At 40.1% G+C, this 9,807-nt stretch overlaps 1 pseudogene; it reads left to right on the top strand.

The window, feature by feature from the left end:
* Positions 1 to 319: 319 nt before the first annotated feature.
* LOC110062794 (uncharacterized) lies at positions 320 to 6,743 on the top strand (annotated as a pseudogene).
* The last annotated feature ends 3,064 nt before the right edge of the window (positions 6,744 to 9,807 follow it).

A 9,807-nucleotide genomic window follows, 5' to 3' on the forward strand; every position in this document is an offset into this window, starting at 1 on the left:
TACAAAGGCACGCTCTACAACACCTCTTGCTCTGCTAAGCTCTTTGTTGAAGGTTTTTTCATCAGGATCATTTGCTCCCTCTTGAAGTAGCTTTATGAGCCAGGGTGTTAGTGGATAAGCACTATCTCCAACTAGGTATTGACCTATATCATTCCCATCAATATCTACCCATGGAGCCTGAAGAATGTTTCCCTGTTCAGCCTCTAGATAAATGTTACTGTTTCTCAAAACTCTTGCATCATAAGCACTCCCAGGGAATCCTGCAACTGGGGTCAAGGAATTTTTCAGTGCCATCTACAACCCCTTGAACAATCACATCATGCTGCTGGTAACGACTAAAATAGTCAACTGCATCTTCTCTGGGCGCAATGATTGGGATATGTGTCCCATCTATAGCACCTGCAACATTTGGCAACTGAGATCTGGTTCTCTCAAAAGTTGCAATACACTCAGTAATCTCCGCAATTGTCATAGGGAACTTGATGTAATGATTTCGCTGAAACCCATTTACACACATGGGTGGAGAGAGGCACTGTGAGAGTAAAGTGTTCCGCCCAAGAACACAACAAATTTGTCCCCAGCTAGGGCTCGAACCTGGACCACTCGATCCGGAGACAAGCACACAAGCCATGAGGCCACCATGCACCCCATATTTTTAAGTACATTAATGCAAATTGTTCCGTTCTTTATCTGGAATCAATTTTAGGAGTCCGTATGCTACACCAAAATTTGTTAATTCATAAGGCATCATGCTGCCATAAAGAGCCTTTCTTTTTTTCTACAAGAACAACATAACTGCCTATATTTACAAAGACACAAGAATTCATGTAGCTATTTTGTTTTCCGTTGATAAATTAATTGTCTTTTTGCTTTTGAATGATGCGACATGATTTGGCATTTAATTTATGATTTTAGGACATACCTAATTTAATTTTGTCATTTTTGTTCCTGCAGGATGGCATTGCACCCCAAAAGGCCAAAATTTCCTGTATACAATTTAAAATGGATAGTTATTTTGGTGAATCTAAAGTAGCAAATTTGTTCAAGCAAGTTCACAAGTTTGATTTTGACAAGTTCTGGTGTTGATAAACAGTCCACCATAGGCCAATTATTTTCTTTCTCTTTAACAAAGAGGTGGAATTATAAAAAAGATTATACAATCAACGCTGTATCATGATCGCACAACGACATTGCAAAATTTCTTCTAAACTACATCAAGCTTGATTGTAACACCTAGCATCTAATGTTAGGCAGCGTGATCTTTACCTGCCTCTTGCAAGAACATCAAACGTTACATTTGTGTACTGTACATACTAACTAGAACTTGTCAAAGAATTAGATTTGTCCAACATCTATTAACCGAATTCCTATTAAATGCACATGTGAAAAATCATTTGGGATGAAATTTTGTCAATGAAATATGATTTCATGGGTGTAATGATTAACTATAACTTCTTTTACCAGTTGTTACATAATTTTCGTTTCAAGCAAAGTTAGTTTTAGGGCAATGAAACAAGAGACATTCCTAATTGTACAGGGATGAGAAAGACCATTATAAGCCTGAAGAGATTTTATCAAAAGGACAAATAAGGATAATACCGGAGAAAAGAGGTACGAATTTCACTATTGTGATTTGCATGCTTTTAGAATACATCAATTAGTTTGTTATCACGGTTTTTGTTTGATTTAATTCATGCTAAAATAGTACTTTCGTGTACGCTTTGTATACGAGTGATTGCATAATAACACATGTAATGTATAGTTTCCAAATTGTTTGTAATTGTATTTATTTCGCAAATTGACCTTTCAGTTCTTACGTTTTCAAGTGCTCCACACGATTATCAATAAAGATCATCAGTTCAAAATTAAGATGAGTGCTTGGAATCAGTACGTCTCTGCCTCCACAAATCCCTTATTTATTTAGGAATCGAAACCCGCTACAATGCGAGTGCCCTTAAGAAATGTGAGTGACAGAATTTGAAGGAGATTACTTAGCCTACTGGCTAAATAAATTCATCAGTTCTGGTGTTATCACCAGACAACACTTGATGTTTCAGAACATTGATGCCTTTATGACTTTATGAACAGTTAACACAGCCCAATCCAGTCACAAACTGGGAACATTGGCCAACTCTGTTTAGCTTCTGTGAATCTCTTGCTGAAGTAGCATCAAGAAAAGGATACATTTTCTACCTTGGTGATAAACACTTTGGTCTCAAAGACCACAGAGACATAATGGCACAAATACATTCCTACTACAACCCTGGACCATCACTATCCACTCTGGATTCACAAGTACTAGCACTGGTATACAATTCTGGTCCACATCTGAGTAATTTGATGTCACTGTTAACGCTTTTAGATACTCTCGATGGCATGCCATGCATTACAGCTCATGGATTAAAGAAGTATTTGGTTGTGACTCATTATGATGGGATGCCTTTGAACATTGGAACCTTTCCCAGTCAAGAAAATGGCGAAACTCTCTCTGATGGCATTGTTCCCTCAATTAAGCTGGAAACAATGAGAGAACTTAACCAAGGTGGTAATACTGCTGTGCACAAGTTCATTGCAGATAACTGTTCCTGGATAAGTGAAGTGAAAGAGTTTGATGCCTTTGATACCTCTGGAAAAGTTCATGTCAATATTTTCACAAAGTTTTCCTCATCTGGTGGTGATGCTGACAGTGTAAAAAGAAAATTGTGTGAAGTGCTTGAATATGTGGAGGCATGTACTAATTGTATTTTGTCTGGGAATGCAAAGAACTGCAAATTCTCCTCTTCAATGGAGGTTTGTACAAGATGTAAGACACTTGACTGGAAAAAGAGCCATGCATTAGTGCAAAATGCATACATGTTTCTTCAGATCAGGCCGCTTCCTAATGCAAGGCCCACATCAAATTGAATCAAGTTGCCTCTAATGACATTAAGGACCCAAGCTGCAGGTTTTTTTGGTTTTGGACTACTCTATTTCTGTAAAAATTGTATTTCTTCTTTGCGTCATTCCAGACTTAAAGACATGCATGATACATTTTTTGTGGCACTTTTATCATCTGCCTGGGCATCAGACACAACTGCAGTAAGGAAAATGAAATCTGTTGCTCCAGCCAGTGTCTTTGCATTCAGAGATGCTCACAGTGATGAGATATGTTACCAAACTGTCTCCAAGCTGCTGGAAGATATCATCAAGGAATGTGTAGTGATTGTCACAACACTGATTCCTGACCAATACAAACCCACTGCTACTGAAGTAAAGAGTCACAGCATCCTTGGCTGGCCCCTCTACACTATCAGGAATGCAAATAGAAACTTCTTTGGACTGGCAGGGTTTTAAAATAATTGCTCTTCTGTTTTTGTTTGTTTGCTGCATTGTTGTTATTTTTTCTACTGGTTTATTTACACTATGCTTCTGAAAAAAGCCAGTAATTATTAATAAATGCTGCTGGAGAGTAGTAACAAAAGATTTAGCTAGAAGTGTACATGTATCTGCGCTTATGTGCTTAGTCATGGTATCCCCTCCTTTAAAAATTCATAGGTGTGTAATGTATTTCGGAAAGTTTCTACATGTAGGGTTACAGTTGAGTTTTGAAGGTAAAATGTCCACAAGGAATATCAACAGGTCATTACACATGTGTATTAACATAACTAATTAAATTAAGCAAAATTTTTTTTCTTTTTTGGGCATAAAGAAGCTGACCTTGTTGCTTTTTGACCTTAGACCTCCCCCTATTTGGAACACTGAGTTTCAAATGCTTGCTTAAAGTTGATGTTGAAACTTTTTGAATTTTTTTGCAGATGCTGAATATGAATTTGTTGACATGGGCAACAGACATATTCCAACCAAATGCACTGCATTGAGAGCATGGGATCAGCCAGGTACCTAGTATATTTTCATCTTCCTATATGCTGTATATACTGTACAGTATAGCTAAAAGCTGTACTCTATTCATTTTATGATGGGTGATGTTGGGAGTCACAAGTAAATTCATCAGTACTTCTTACATTGTATTTACATTTACCCTAGGCTTATTTTTCTGTGATGTAATCAATATGAGCAGCCTATCTGTATGGTATTTATAATGACCAAGCTATTATAAATACCTATACAGGCTGGAGACAACAATTGTAGTGGACTTGTAAAATGACTGTAATTATTTTTTCAAGACTCAAAACAGTGATATAATCTTGAAATCAGTCCCATTCTCTGTCAGAATCGGAGAATGCCTTATCTCTATTTAGATTACATTTAATGCCTATTCTGTTTTGGGATTTACAGTGCATTCATGTGACCATACATGTAATAGTATCTTTTCATTGGATTCAACCCATTCCTTGTCGCATTTTACTGAATTTTACACCTTAATTTATACAAGGTTATTTCCATATCAGGAACTAATGTTTTGACGCTGGAAAACAAACAGTCCAAGTTAGGTTGATATCCAGCCTCTTGTTTTATAATAAACCCCAAGCCATATGGTACCCCCCCCCCCAAAAAAAAAGGTAATAACTTTCTTGATTTTTTTTAGGTCCAGCACATTAGAGCCCTATGTTAGCCTCTAAAGCATCATTTAGGCACCTAGCTGGCATTGATGTCCTTATGAACCTGGAAAAATGAAATTGCATTTGTTAGTGACAAAGGAAATTCCTTTATTTGCTTTATTAAGGGGTGTTCACTCTTTTCAAACAGATAAATTTGTCAGTACTTTAAAATTACAGCCTGTTCCTACCAACCGGAAACTTGAAGGGTTAGCAGTTGTTGGTACTGACACAATTGCAGTCACAGAAGGAACCACCCGTTACTTGGTACGTATGGAATCAACCTTCAATGCTGGTTAGCTTATTGAAGTAGTTGATAACTTGCAATCTCCATGTGGCCTTTGCATGCCCAAAACGGAAGGAACTGTCTGTGTTGCTGATGGCCACACCATTAAACAAATTGAATTAGAAAGCAAATCTGTTGGAGTCATTGCCAATGGTTTTAAGCAAGCTTTGGACGTAGATTTGTCATCAAATGGGGATCTTGGTGTGACTGATGTCCAAGTACACAAACTTTCTTCAAAAAGACCTAAATGTAACCTACAAGGTTAAGCTCACAGTTGGAAATGGAACTATTGGTTGCTCCGATGGTCCTACTGCCAAAGCACAACTTTCAGAGCCCACAGGACTGTGCTTTGACTTTGGCACTGCCATTTTTCTTGCTTTGGTGGAAGCCAAAATGGCTGCGTTAAGATTTGCACTGCTGTGAACTTTGCATGTAACTTTATGGCCAAGGTAAGAGAAATTTACCACGTGATTGGGTTTCTCCCCAAAAAGGAAGAAAACCATTTGGTTCAGCTTGGAAAGAATCCCACATCCCCATTTGTGGAAGGCACCAACAAGCTCATAGATTCATTAGCTTACTTAGAGAGCTTGGTAGCCCAGCGGAGAGAGCATCTCAAAATGGCAACAGCTGGCCCTGAGGGGACTGTGTACCATGCCTCAGTTCAAGGCTTTGCAGAGACTGTGAAGGGTTTAGAAGCTCATATCCAATCACTTGAGTTGTTAGAAGAGAATCATGTTTTAAATTATTTAAACCTCTGCCTTTGTGAATGAATCCCCTAAGGAGCATGGGTTTGCAAAACACAAACCAAAAGGCCAGAACAGACATCTTACTGTTCAACAGTATGTGCACAGCAAAGGTCACCATGAAGTGGAACTTGTCAGTGCCCACATGCCTATCACACTAACACATTCAGTGCTTACCAGCCCAGCCACAATTCCAGATTGTCTTCTGTGAAAACTGTTACACAGTACCAGCAATGGAGCAAACAGTTTTGTCCTCAACAGCAGCTGGTGACCAATGAGCAAACAGACGAGGACCCAAAGGTGGCAAGAATGCTTAATGTCTTGATGAAAGCTAGACCATCCCAGAACATCAGGGACTTGTGTAGGTACAAATGTGGGTATGGCCCTTGTGTGACCACTCAAAAAGATATGCTCTTGCAAGGAGGTTTAGATGGGTGTCAGCTTTGCTTCCCGACATTTGATGAACTGGTGAGAGCACTTGAAATTAGGAGAGGAGAAAACACCACAGAGATTGGCCGTGTCCCATCCACTGATTATTTATTTGTTCCTGGGGATATTGCAGCAGTGAACCCAGGGACAGATAATGAAATCCCCAGTGCTGATAAATGGTGGCTTCTCCAGGTCAACAAGCCACATGCATCGAATAGAGATTTTGGATTTTGGCTCAATGAACACACATATGATGAGTCTACCACTGCAAATCATTTAACTCTTCTACCAGATTCAGTGAAGGTCTACTTTGGTAACATTATCAAGGACAACAAATTCCAGTTGTTGTGCCAGTGAAGGAACTGAATTCAGATTGGCAAAATGGACATGTAGTGTACACATTAACAAATGACTATTGCAACAAACTGGATGATGTCTGATGCTCTTAGGCAAGAGTTGAATTTAGTGGAGTCATGTGTTGAGGAAAGAGGTGTGGATTCAGACAGTAATGATGATGGTGATCAACAAACAGACGTCCACAAGGTGGAACTCACAGCTATGCAACATAGAAGGAGAGTGATGAGAAATGTAGATGGTCAGGTCCTGACTTCTAACAGGGAACTTTCAAATCTGCATCCAGTGGGGCAAAGCCAATGTTGTCTACAGCATTTAGCTCACACTGAGGGGGGATTGAAAGCAGAACGAAATCGTGTGGAATTTGATGACCATGCAGAAGGAGATACAGAATAAATGTAAATAATTGACATTAATTATCGTTATCTTATCATGACTTCAAATTCAAGAAGTGAGAGAGAGAACTGTACAACTCAAGTCAAAAATGTGATGTTGTCTGCTTTGAAGATTAGTGAGGATTTAGTCAATTCAATGCAATTCTGTAGCGTGCATCGTCTAAACAAAGTAGTTGAAGGTCCAGACCGGTCATTGCGCATTTCACTTGTCGAGAAGATCGAGACCTGGTTTGGCAACAAAGATAAAACCTAAAAGGCAGTTGTTCTAGCCTTGCTGAGGACCTGTCTCTGGCTGTACAAAAAATCAGAAAAATGATATTAGTACCAGCAATGAGGGAAGCATGAAAGATAGCGGGTATGAGAGCTAGATCACTGGAGACCGTCCTATTGTAAACAGATGGCACATTACACCTTTCATCGAATTCCAAAAAAATGGAGTGGAAACAACAAAAGCTGAATCACAAAATTAAATCAGACTTGTCTTAATGTTATTGTTTTTTCCTTCCTCCTCCTTTTTTTTCTACAAATCAAGGGCTTATCAAATTTGGATATAAATGTTTACTTTTATTCAGAGTGCCAAAAAAAATATGCTTGTTTAAGGTCTTTAGTGTTTGTGCCAATTACTGTTATGTAATATAAGAGTTTGATTGACATAATCTGATGATCTAGAAGCACATGATTGCTGTATATAAGGTTGGGAGAATTTTATAATAAAATTAACTGCAATGTCAATGAAGTGTGTTTTACTGCTTATTCCATGGTGTGTAACACTAAATTTGGCGACGAGGATGCTCGGACTTCATGCCACACTGTGATCACGAGGATCAGGCTGACGAGATGGCAACTGCATTACAATTACCTGCCGTCCAACCTTTCTCAGCTACAAGTGACCAAACGACGCTCGGGCAGCGCTAATTGAAATGGGTAAAAGGTTTGCAATACTTTCTTACTACGTCGAATATTACCGACAAGAAGCAAAAGCGTGCTGTGCTCTTACATTTGGCGGGTGCCGAAGTTCAGACGGTTTTTGAAACTCTCAGTGGTACTTGAGAGGACTATGATACGGCACTGGCCAAACTGACTGCATATTTTGAGCCAAAGAAAAACATTCCATTTGAGTGACATGCATTTTGTCAGGCAGCACAAGGGCCAACCAAAGGTATGGAGGCGTATGTTACTCGTTTACCAGGCCTTGTGAAAACCTGTGAGTTCGACAATGTGGATGAGATGATTCGAGATCAAGTCATTGATAAATGCGCCTCACACAATCTTTGCCATCAATTGTTACGCAAAACCGACTTGAAACTGAACGGACTCTTAGACATTGCTCGATCGATAGAAGCGTCTAATCTGCATGCAACTACAATGGAAGCAAATTCTGAACAGCCAGGGCAGCAACTCAACCAGATTTCTACTAAGTCTCGGGGCCCAGATCATCAAACAAGAAACAACAATAGAAAGAATTTGAAGAATCCAAGTGGCAGGGGCAAAGGCACAAAACAGGTTGTATGTTTCTGTTGGAGTTGTGCAGGACATTGCGCAAAGGACCCTTCGTGTCCTGCGAATGGCAAGCAAGGACATTTCGCAAAAGTGCTCAAAAAGCTGCAAGAGAAACAATTCTGCGGAGTGCTGCGCCACAAAGGAATGGACTTTGGTATGTGACAACCGAACCCGAGATCTCTGATGACGAGTATCTGTTTGCGATCGGAGAAAACAAAGAGGCTACAACTGTCCCAGTAACTGTTGACAATACATCGATTCCGGTTATTATTGATTTGGGTGCGAGTGTAAATGTGTTGGACAGTGCTACGCTCACCAGATTGATGGATAATGGATTTGTGCTCAGGAATTTGTCTGTCAGAATTTATCCTTATGGACCGGAAACGCCGCTCCCTGTCAACGGAATGTTTAGTGCAAATGTTTCAACGCCTCAACTTCAGACTCGTGCTGACTTTGTGATTGTGGAGAATTTCAACGTGGGATCTCTTCTGGGCAAGAAAACAGCAACAGAGCTTGGTTTGCTACGAGTTGGACCTGAACTCCCGAGCACTATTAACCAGATAACAGTGGGCTCTACCCAACCGATTGTAGACAAACATGACGCAGTATTTTGCAGTGTCGGCAAACTGAGAGATTATCAGTTAAAGATCCATGTTGACCCAGAAATCACCCCGGTTACATAACCACAGTGTCGGGTGCCATTTCATGTTGACAAAGATGTGGACAAAAAGGTAAAGGAGTTACAAGATCTCGATGTTATTGAAGATGTCGAGGGCCCAACGCCATGGGTTTCACCTTTAGCGGCCATTCCAAAGTCCAATGGCGATGTGCGAGTTTGTGTGAATATACGTCGCGCAAACAAAGCTGTCATTAGAGAATGTCATCTGATACCAACCCTTGAAGAAACATTGGCTCCACTCGATGGAGCTGCTGTGTCCTCAAAACTCGATTTACAATGGGGATACCACCAAGTTGAACTGCACATGACGTTTTCAATGTAGAATGGACTTAAGGGCTACAAATGCTTAATCTTTGGCCTGTTGTCTGCACCGGAAATGTACCAGTATGTGATCCAGTAAACCTTTTAAGGAATCCCCGTAGCACGGAACATTTCCGATGATATCATTGTGTATGGCTCTGATTAGAAGAGTCACGACAAGAGTTTGGATCTGACACTCTCACGCCTTAAGAGTAAGGGACTTACACTTAACTGGGAAAAGTCTATTTTCAGCGTACCAGAATTGGTCTTCTTTGGATTCCAGATTTCTGCTAATGGCTTAGCACCAGATGTAAACAAAGTGGAGGCAGTGAAGAATGCAAGACCACCACAAAATGCAGCAGAGGTGCGAAGTTTTCTTGGGCTGGTCAATTACTGTGCGCACTTCATTCCAAATTTTGAAACCCTTGCAGAGCAGAGGGTAATCACACCCAGAGTGGCACACCCACAGAGTGGGTGTGCAGCAAGATCCAGCAGGATGCCTTTGATCAGCTTCAAGATGCTCTCAGCAGTGACTGTGTTGTTGCACATTATGATCAAGCAGCAGCCACAGAGCTGAAAGTGGATG

Source organism: Orbicella faveolata, unplaced genomic scaffold, assembly GCF_042242905.1.
Source record: "Orbicella faveolata isolate gen_17 unplaced genomic scaffold, um_ofav_v1 contig_13, whole genome shotgun sequence".
Classification (NCBI taxonomy): Eukaryota; Metazoa; Cnidaria; class Anthozoa; order Scleractinia; family Merulinidae; genus Orbicella; species Orbicella faveolata.